Source organism: Coptis chinensis, chromosome 7 (genome assembly GCF_015680905.1).
Source record: "Coptis chinensis isolate HL-2020 chromosome 7, ASM1568090v1, whole genome shotgun sequence".
NCBI classification, from domain to species: Eukaryota; Viridiplantae; Streptophyta; class Magnoliopsida; order Ranunculales; family Ranunculaceae; genus Coptis; species Coptis chinensis.
Genome location: NC_141462.1, coordinates 47147440 through 47156519, shown reverse-complemented (window position 1 = coordinate 47156519; position 9080 = coordinate 47147440). Strand labels below are relative to the sequence as shown.

Here is a 9080-nt window from a genome sequence, read left to right as displayed (position 1 = left end):
CATTTATCCCCTGGAAGTAAGTTTAACTTTCAAAAATATATCAAAAGGTCATTAGAAGGCGATTTCAAGATAGTTGTTGGAATTAGGTATGCCATTCTTGGTTGTGGTTCTATCGAAACTTTTCTAGTTGTGTTGGTTTTGATAATGGATTTCTAATTATGCATTTTAATTTTGAATCGCTGCTCCATGATGTCAACAGATCCTTTGCTATGGCCTTCGGTTGTGGTATTTTTGCTTCGAATGTGTTCTTTGGTGAGCTCCGTCTTTAATCAAACATTTTTCTGGTTATTTATATTCTCAATTCAATTTCAATTTAAGATGCAGTCTTTTCATTGGATCATATTGTTATTTCGGGATGGCAGGCTTTGTTGTGGATAGCCGTGTTTCCTCTACTTGTAAGCAATTTTATGTATTATGGTAGTAGTTTTCCTAACTAGTCTTTGAAGTTCAATCTCACCCCTCGAACTGCTTGCGAGGCAATCTTAGGAGTGGGAACAAAGCTACAAGCTATTATAAACACGATGGCTCTTCAAAATTCAAGATAGGCATGCAGTTGTTCAAGGACGCAGAGAGGGCGCACAAATAGAACTTAAGGCTTTTGATTCTATTTTGGTTAGTGTGCAAACTTCAAACATTCTTCCAGCACGTGTTTTTTATTCTGTTTTGATTAGCAAGTTTCTTACATTCAAACTCAAGGCTTTTGATTCTATTTTGATTAGCAAGTTTCTTACATTCTTCTAGCACATGTTTTTGTTTGGGTATTTTTAGGTACTTATAGCTAGAATAGAACAGCTAGAATTATTTCTAGTTCCTAAGAGAGTACTTCATGATCTTCTTCTTCTTCTTAATTTTTTTTTGACAAAACTCACTTCAAGATCCTGGCAAATGGATTACCAACTTGGTGAGACGTTTTGGACCTTAGTGATTTTGTTGAAGGGTTGAATCAAGATTGCAGTATGAGTAATCTATTGTGTGGGATATGCAAACTTCATCTATTTTGTTTTTTTGAGTATGTTTGTTGTAAGTAATGGTACTAGAGATTACTAGGACTGGTTACTAGATAGATGGTGTAATGGTGGTCTTTGATTTTTGGTTTCTGAAGGAAGTAATATGTATACTTAGTGAACGACATGCCTTATTCTTGTTTTTTTTTATGAACACATTGTTTCTTTATGAATATATTGGCATTCGTAGCATTTGAGTGAGAACTTGCAAAAATGTAATGTTGGGATACCTGAAACAATTATTATAAAAAATATATTTTTTTAAATAAAGAACTAATACCCGACGGATAAAAACTGTCTAGTAGCAAACTACCCGACGGCTAGCGGTTGGCATATCCGACGGTGGTGACCAATTTGGTCTAACCGACAGGTTTATAAATGTGCCGAGAACTATCTAACGGTTTTTAATAGCCGGAATATCCGACGGATTTTAGCAGCAGGAATATCCGACAGTTTTTGACAGCAGGAACTATCCGACGGTTTTTGACAGCCGACATATCCGACGGTTTTTAACAGCAGGAATGTCCGTCAGCAAAGATCCCCAACCCCGACGGCCTGTTTTGACCAATAAAAACCGTCGGAAGTCTATGCCGACCGAGCATTTTCCGACGGTCTTGCGGCAGTTTTGGTCTGTCGGGTAATACCTTTCGCGACAGCCATAGTCAGTCGGGTAAAGTCGTTCTTTTGGTAGTGAATGGAGTACTAGCAACGAGGACGTAGCTAGAGTGGAGGGGGTGCCGAAGCAATTTGGCAACCAAATTCAAGAAGACGCAAATCAAGCGATGCTATTAATTATGGCAAGCCTATCAATAGGACTTGAAAATCTGAACAAGAAGTTTGATCAGTTCTCCATGAATCCTCCAAAAGCAAACAATTTCCAAGCTAAACCTCAGCCATCCAAGCCTTGTTATGCAATTTGTGAGCTATGTTCTGATGAAGGCCACACCATTGAAGAGTGTTCGTACTATCTAGATACTAATGCAGAAGCATGTAGTATCAACTCTTTAGGAAGAAATAACCAGTTCAATCAGGGACAGAATTATTGGAAGCCACAAAATACAAATCAGAGGAATTTTCCTCCGAGATTCGAATCATCAAATCGGTTCTAGAATAACCCGAAGATCGGTTTCAAAACCGCGGCAACCATATAGAAATCAACGGTCATACGAGAACCCAAGAATGCTAAGCCAACACAAACAGAGAGTTAGTACGGATCTTATGAGTGGATATATTGCCCCTACGCTTTCGGTCGATAAGGCGCAGTTATCCCACATCTGGAAGATGCTATCACCACCATTGTCAATGAGCTGAAATAGACAAATCAAAGAACCCAGAAGTTGGAGAATAACTTTAGTGTCATTCAAGGCCAGATAGGGCAAATCGCTGCCGCTTTGACAGAGAGATCAAAAGGAGCATTACCAAACCAGCCGGAGCCAAATCCGAAAGGAAGAGGTGTCCTGCAGGTAGATAACCTGGAGATTACTCAGTCGAATGCACAAGTTAATTCTGTCACAACTCTGAGGTCAGGCAAGAAAGTTGACAACAAGATTGTCTATGAAGCAGGAAAAGATTCTGCGGAGCCTAAGGTAACTTATGTCCCCACCATCCCACCCAGTTCTAATATTCTAGATATATCTAGTGTTGTGCCACCTGCTGAAGAAACTGTTGCAAAAGAAGTTGAAGGAACTACTGTGGAAGTAAGTAAGAAGAAGCCATCACGAGTGACTCCACTATTTGTTACCAAGCCAACCGAAACCGAAAGAAGAGAACCGATATTGAAGAATCCGCCAGCACCGTTTCCTTCGAAACTAGTGAATACCAGAAAAGATGACCAGTACAAGGAGATTTGCAATGTATTTCAGAATTTACAGATTAATATCCCATTTCTAACTACCATCAAGCAAGTTCCCCGTATGCCAAGTTCCTGAAATATCTAGTGAAGAAGAAAACCAACATTCCGAAAGAAGCTTTTATCGCTCAACGATGTTCATCGTACCTACAAAATCTATCGGTTGTGAAACTGAAAGATCCTGGAAGTCCAACTATTACATCCAGAATTGGAGACTCTTTGGAGGAACAAGCTTTATTAGATTTGGGTGCCAGTGTGAATCTTCTACCATATTTCGTCTACGAGAAGTTGGGCTTGAAGGATCTAAAAGTTTAATCGATGTTACTTTACGGTTGGCGGATAGATCGGTGAAGATACCTAGAGGACTAATTGAAGACGCGTCATAGTCAAGATCGAAGATTTCTATTATCCGGTTGATTTCATAGTACTTCGACCACGTAACCTACATCGGTAGGCGGATACCAATCATTCTAGGCGGACCATTCTTGGCCCATCGCAAATGCACTCATCAACCGGTTAAACGGTAATATGATGTTATCCTTTGGTAATATGAAAGTCGAGACCAATATTTTCCATACGTTACAGCAACCACAGGAGGTGTGTGCTGTGAACGAGGTTTGTATGATTGAAGCGTTAGCACAGGATTATCTGACTCATTCATATCCTGCTGACGAGTTGTTGAAAGCTCTAACAGACTCAGACTGTGAGGAACTTAGTGTTGAGGCAATGCCTGATGGACCATATAAAGAGCTTAAGAAGGAGCCGCCTAAGCTAGAATTGAAGCCTTTGCCGTCTACACTCAAGTATGTTTTCTTGGGAGATTTGGGAACCTACCCAGTAGTCATTGCATCAGATTTGACTGAGGAGCAGGAATCTAGGTTAGTAGCACTTTTAAAGGAACACAAGTCAGCTATAGGTTGGACAATTGATGATATCAAGGGGATCAGCCCTATGATAGTTCAACATAGGATTCATCTAGAAGAGGATTTCAAGACTTCTAAGCAAGAGGTTGTCAAACTCCTTGACGCCGACATTATCTACCTTATTTCTGATAGTCGATGAGTTAGTCCAGTTCAAGTTGTGCCGAAAAAGTCCGGAACCACAGTAATCGAGAATGAGAATAATGAGTTGATTCCAACCAGATTAATTTGGATGGAGAGTTTGCATCGACACAGGAAGTTGAATAGCGATCGAGGAAAGATCATTTTCCATTGCCTTTCATCGATCGGGATATTAGAAAGATTAGCTGGACAAGCTTACTACGCTTTCTTGATGGTTATTTTCGGGGATACTTTCAGATCCATATTCACCACGAGGACCAAGAGAAGACATTCACATGTCCTTTTGAGGATTTATGCGCATCATCTCTCGCTTAGTCCTTAAACGCGTTGTTGCGATACCAACTTAGTTTCAACGGGAAAAGTGTCACTTCATGGTAAAGGAAGGGATACTGCTGGAAGGAATTCTAGTAGATCGAGCAAAAATGTCTACAGGAAGTAAGCATGTTGTCGAAAGATCAGTTTTGAGATGGAAACCTAAGTATTCCCCACCTGTTAGTTTATGGGATTTACTCCCTGTTGACCTTCAAAGGAATATTATTTCTATGGCTCGTGTAGGGTTCAGTAAAAGTCCATTTGCACATAACAGGAGAGTGCGTAAGCTAGGTGGCTGTAAGAATTGCCATTCTGAAACTTGTCCTGGGTTACAGCCATTAAGAGAAAATTGTTGGCACAAGGTATACTTTTGTCAATCACATGCTAAGAGAGATCAGAAGAATTCCTACAAAGTGGAACCTAGTGGGTGGGAGTACTAGTCTTGAGGATCTGACTATAAAGGACTCAAAAGTCTTGAGGATTTGACTTTAAAAGACTCACATTATGTCTTGGGGATCTGACGTAAAAAGACCTAAAAATTTGTTTCTTGAACTAATTCTGATATTCGGCATCAATGGTAATATCCTACCTTTTTCTCATCCATTTCATTTACTTCTTTATACATTGAGGTCAATGCATGCATAAGTAGGGGGAGGGTGTACTTGAGAAATGGATTTCAAAAATTAGTTTTAAAAAAAAAAACAAAAATATTTTTGGTTTCTATATCAGTAGCATGAGAAAAATGAATTTTAATGATGAGTAGTCTGGGATATATTCTATACTGCTTAGTGTTGAGTTTGATAGATAGTTGATATTATTGATTTCATTACCGCTTAGACTATTTATTATGCTCGGGCATAGTTCTTATTGATAGAATTCTTTATCAAGGCACCACCATAGTACTTGGTCAGTTTTGTGTACTTTTGCTAGAAGAGAGATTTAAACCCCTAGTAAACTGGAAGTAGAATTTTTAGACTTAGCCCATAAGACTTGAGCTTTATACCCATTCTTTGGAGAGTTCTTACGAAAAATCCGAGTCTTAGTGACTCAACATCTTTCAGTTCTTTATGTCATTGTAATATAGTCTCATTATTCGTTGATTTGGTTAATCACGAAGTGACATCAACTGGGGAGATAGCCATTAGGTCTTGTAGTCTATTCGAAACAGAGTATCATACTGATAAGTCAAGTAGTGAACCCATTCAGCCTTTATCCCACCTAGTAGGACCATCATGTTAAACCCTTTTGAGCCTTACAATAAGCCATTTTCTTTCATAAAACCTTTTACCCGTCACCCAACTCCAGACAAGGAGTATAGCCAAAATCTTTATCAGCCATACCCATATGTTTCTGAGAATACGAGGGGCACAAAGAGGAAGAAAGACCACAAAAAGAAGATTACAAGGAAATATCAGAGAGATACAATGAAGTCCATCATTCTATTCAAAGTGAAAGAAGCTAGTAGAAAACAAGCATATCCAATACTAATCAAGGATATACCACTGAGCTAAAAAAAAAAGTAGAACAGAATGGATGGAAAAGCTAAGACAAAGGAAGAATTTTCTCTGCAATACAGAATTTGAAGAGATCTTCCAAAGAAAGAAGCAAAACCCTTAGTGTTTTTCAGAAACAACCTTAGAATCCTTTTTACCTTTCCTTCATAAACCAACACCCAAGCCAAGTTACAACCCATGACTTATCACTACAGTATGGTACGAAGTCTAGAATAGGTGAGAGGATGCTAAAGTGAAGGACCCGACACTTCATATGTGATTGACATTCTTTCCATGAGACTACTTTTATTCATAAGTCTGTTTTTCAAGGTAGTATGTGGGATGTTCGTATGCATTATTCTTTTCCCCACATACATGAGGTAAAATAGTAGACCATCTTCTGAGAGATTCTTTTATGAGAGTATGACCGGTGAGGATTGAAAGTTGAGATTATCTACCTATGGTAAACTAGGGATTCCGTTTCTTGGATAAGAGAGTATAGGAGATTGACTAAGTACACACAGAAGCCTTGATTGAGAATTTTGTCAATTTTTACTATCTCTCATCATAATCTATTAGTCTTTGCAGCAATGTAGTTAGCAATGGAGACTGTCTGTTGGAGTAAGCACTAAGTGGGTAAGGAATTTCTCTCTAAAAAATACTATCATTCTTGAACATGCTATTGATTGATTTTGTGGGTATATCACTTGAAAACCCTCAAGAGACTATAACTCGTCCTTTTTGGGGAACTTAAAGGTTTAAAGCCTTGTTGCATATGGTAAATGCAATCGCAATGCCTGCGAAAGTGAGTTAGGATTTTATTTTTGTTATTAGGATGTGATTTTGATCACTTATCTATTTTTATCTTATTTGCTAAGAGACTAGCAAAAGGCTAGTTGGGAGTTGTGATAAGTGCTCAAAAAGTGCAATTTAACCCTCGATTATGCCTCTTGTTTAGCCATCTTAGTGGACTAATAGTGTTTGTAAGTTATGTTTTAAGATTCTACAGGTGAGAAAGAGAGTTTTGTAGAATATTAGAGAAAAAGGGATAAAATTGAGCAATTCGGAGCATTAAGGATCACATGGGAAGCCTGTGGACAATCATGGAGAAGGCCAAGGAATTGAAGCTATTAAAGATGCGACTTGGACCTATTTTAAAGCCTATTTGGAAGCCCAAGGCCAAAGGACTCGTTGCTTAGACCAAAGCCCGCAAAAGATGATAGAAGGATAGAGCAGAAGAGACAAAATAGACTTATGCATCCGGGATGCATGGATCGAGCGTCTAGACACATTGATCGCGTCTGAGACGCATGAATAGTGTGTCCAGATGCATGAATCGACACTGTAGCCAATTCCTTCTCAATTTTGGAGACGAAATTGGACTCTGAAAGAAGTCTATTTGTATTAGGAAACAAATGATGGTTTGGAATGCTTCTAGAGCTCATTGTAACCCCTATAAATAGAGGACCTAAGTGCCTCATGTAAATTGCCAATTCACTTATATTCTTGTCTCCAGAACTTGAGGTAGAGAGATATTAATAATAAAATATCGATTTTAACTAGCTGAGTTTTAATAAATTAGTCTTTCTAGTCTTATGTTCTTCGGGTCTTCTTCTTCTCGTTCTTCGTGTTCTTCCTTCTATATGGAAGGCTAATCTTCTCCTTCAAGGGAAGAGATGAAGCCAGTGCTTAAGGTTTACTGATTCTTCTGGTTCATGGTGTTCTTCAATCAGGTTAGTTCTTTATGTTTTTAGTTATTAGTTCCATTGCCCACACCAGGGGATGGAAGTATAGAATAGGGTTTATGTTTTGCAATATTAATATCATGCTAGTGTTCTTGACTTTTCTTCTAGTAGTATAGTTCTTTAGAGTTAGGGAAGTATTCTTTGTGTTGCCTTAGAAAGGGTAGCTCAGGGAGTGGCTGCCTAGGGGAAGTATTCTTTGTGTTTGCCTTAAGTGGTGATTCATTGAATGGTCGCCCTATTAGGAAGTACTCATTGATGTTGCTCTTGGTAATACATTGAATGGCTGCCCGAGCTTACATAAAAGGAAAGAAGATATTAATAGCATAAACATAGGAACAACCTTAAGTAGAGTTAATTGTTAACGATGTTTCGTCCAAGAGGGCATTGGCACTTGCTCGATTGCTTAATTGTAGTCTACTTGTAAGAACAACCATAAAGCAGAAGGTCATAGATTAAAAGTATTGGTGGATTCTAATCTCTTGAATTCCCTCTCTTATAAATTCTCAATAATTTAGTTAATTTAGTTTAGTTTAGCATTAGAATCTAAATCTCTACAATATTAGTTTTTAATCCCTCAAACCCCCTTTCCAGTCCTGTCCTTCATATAAACATACACTTAAAAGTGAAACGATACCCTACTTATCCTTTACTTATTGAGGGATAATTAGGTTTTGATACGCTTCTATTCGTTCAACGACCATCATCTATCTACATCATCCATACACCATCTACACACACAAAAGGAGTGAGTGTCATTTGTCAGCTCCAGAGATCACAAATGTAGTGTTTGAGCCCTCAAGTATGATGGCTAAGTGTGACCTAAGGCACGGGAAGTATATGGATTGTTGCTTGATGTATCGTGGAGATGTTGTTCCTAAGGACGTCAATGCCGCTATTGCAACCATTAAAACCAAGCGGACGGTTCAGTTTGTTGACTGGTGCCCAACTGGATTTAAGTGCGGCATCAACTATCAGCCTCCAACTGTAGTACCCGGGGGTGATTTGGCGAAGGTGCAGCATGCTGTGTGCATGATCAATAACAACACAGCAGTAGCAGAGGTGTTCTCGCGCATTGACCATAAGTTTGATCTCATGTACTCAAAGCGAGCATTTGTTCATTGGTATGTTGGTGAAGGTATGGAAGAAGGAGAGTTCTCTGAAGCTCGTGAGGATCTGGCAGCTCTTGAGAAAGACTACGAGGAAGTGGGGGCAGAGGGTGTTGAAGACGAAGAGGAGGGTGAAGATTATTGAGTATACTTCCAGTATGTTCAGTTGGCTATAGTTTACGTTTTTGGCTTTTACCTATCACTCAGTATCATCATCTTTGAATCTTTTGATTGATTTTGTGAATGTTGTTTTGTGTGTAATCCAATATTCTAAATGCCTTAAATTTCAGGAAAAAAAAAAATATCCACTATACAAGCAGTCGGGCAGACTTGCCTAATGCGGTTAAAAAGGATAGGTATATAACCATGATCTTACAAACTAGTCAAATGCAGTCCAAGCAAATCAATAGCAAGACCAATCCCAAACTATCCAAATTGGTGGTCCAGATACTGTTATAGAACTTATTTTTCAGTTTAACAAGTTTGGGAGATGTTTTGATTTGATAGGTT

General features: G+C 38.7%; 1 pseudogene; it reads left to right on the top strand.

Moving 5' to 3' along the window:
* The first annotated feature begins 1525 nt into the window (after window positions 1-1525).
* Window positions 1526-8845, top strand: LOC147487727 (tubulin alpha-3 chain pseudogene; annotated as a pseudogene).
* The last annotated feature ends 235 nt before the right edge of the window (window positions 8846-9080 follow it).